This window comes from Octodon degus, unplaced genomic scaffold (genome assembly GCF_000260255.1).
Source record: "Octodon degus isolate 3935 unplaced genomic scaffold, OctDeg1.0 scaffold00240, whole genome shotgun sequence".
Lineage (NCBI taxonomy): Eukaryota > Metazoa > Chordata > Mammalia > Rodentia > Octodontidae > Octodon > Octodon degus.
In genome coordinates, this window is record NW_004524816.1 from 2,493,814 (window position 1) to 2,495,334 (window position 1,521).

Consider the following 1,521-nt stretch of genomic DNA (forward strand, 5'->3'; position numbering starts at 1 on the left):
CAAAGCAAACAAAACCAACTTCCAAACTGATATGATACAGATTCTCCACAACCCAAATCAAAATTCCAAAAGCAGAACTGGAGAAAACAGTTCTCCGATTGATAGGAAGACAGAAGAGGCTCTGAAGGGCGAAAGCAACCTCAGGCAAAAAGAGTGAAGTGGTGACAATCCTGGACCTGAGGCTGTAATTACAAAGCTACTATGATAAAAACAGCATAGTGCTGGCACAGGAAAAGACAGGGCAAGAAGTGGAACAGGGTGGAGGGTGCAGGAACAATCACAAGTACATTAAACTATTTGTTTTTGACAAAAGGGACAAATCTGAACACTGGTCAAAAGACATCTTTAATAAATGGCATTGGAAAAACTGATTGTTTGCTTGCACAAGACAGAATCTAGGTCCCTACCTTTCACCATGTGGTAAACCAAAATCAAAATGCATCAATGAACTAAATGTTAAAACAGAAACATTTAACTTGCTGGAAGACAAAATAGCTAAGACTCTTAAAGTCATAGACACAGACAAGGACTTTCTGAATGGAACACCAACTGCATAAGAAATACTACTGAGAATTAACCAAAAGAATCCTATCAAATTAAAAAGCTTGTGTACAACACAGAAAATAACCAACAGAGTTAAATGGCAGCCTGCATAATGGGAACCGAATTTGCCAGCCATTCCTGGGACAAAGGACACATCTACAATATATAAACAATTAAAGGGGCCGGGAGATGGCTCAGTAGAATAAGTGCTTCCCTGGCAAGCACAAGGGCCTGAGTTCAATCCCCGGTTCCACCAAGACAAAAAAAATTAAAGCGCTAAGGAGATAGCTCAGTGATCTAAGTGCCTGCCTGGCAAGTGCAAGGTCTGAAACTGGGCGTGGTAGTACATACCTGCAATCCCAGCACTGGGGAGGCTGACACAGGAAGATTACTACAATTCTGAGCTGCCTAGTGAGGCCCTGTGTCAAATTAACTAATTAATTTAAAAAGAAAGTTAAAAAAAGAACTAAAACCAGCCCCCCTTTCAAGTAAAGCTTCCCATCAACAATGGGTAAATGCAATGCATAGACACTTCACTAAAGAGGAGCAGATGACCAATCAATCCACAAAGAAATGCTCGACATACCGTCCATGAAAGAAATTCAGATAAATCAAGGCTTAGATTTCATCATAAAAAATGTCAAATCAAAACAAATACTGGAGAGGCTTTGGGGGCAGAGGGGGAGACCATTCTGTACTGTTGGTGTGAATGTAAACAAGTAAAACTACTATAGAAATCAATATGAAGGGCCGGCCAGATAGCTCAGCAGATTAAGGCGCCTGTTTAGGCACATGCAGGGGCCTGGGGTTTGATCCCTGGCATGCCATGCTGGATCCACCCCCGAGGCGTGCTGAGGCTATAGATATTGGGCATGGTGGTGCCCACCTATAATCCCAGCACTTGGGAGGCTGAAAGCAGGAGGATCACTATGAGTCCGATCTACATAGTGAGACCCTGTAGACCCTACAGGGGTCTAA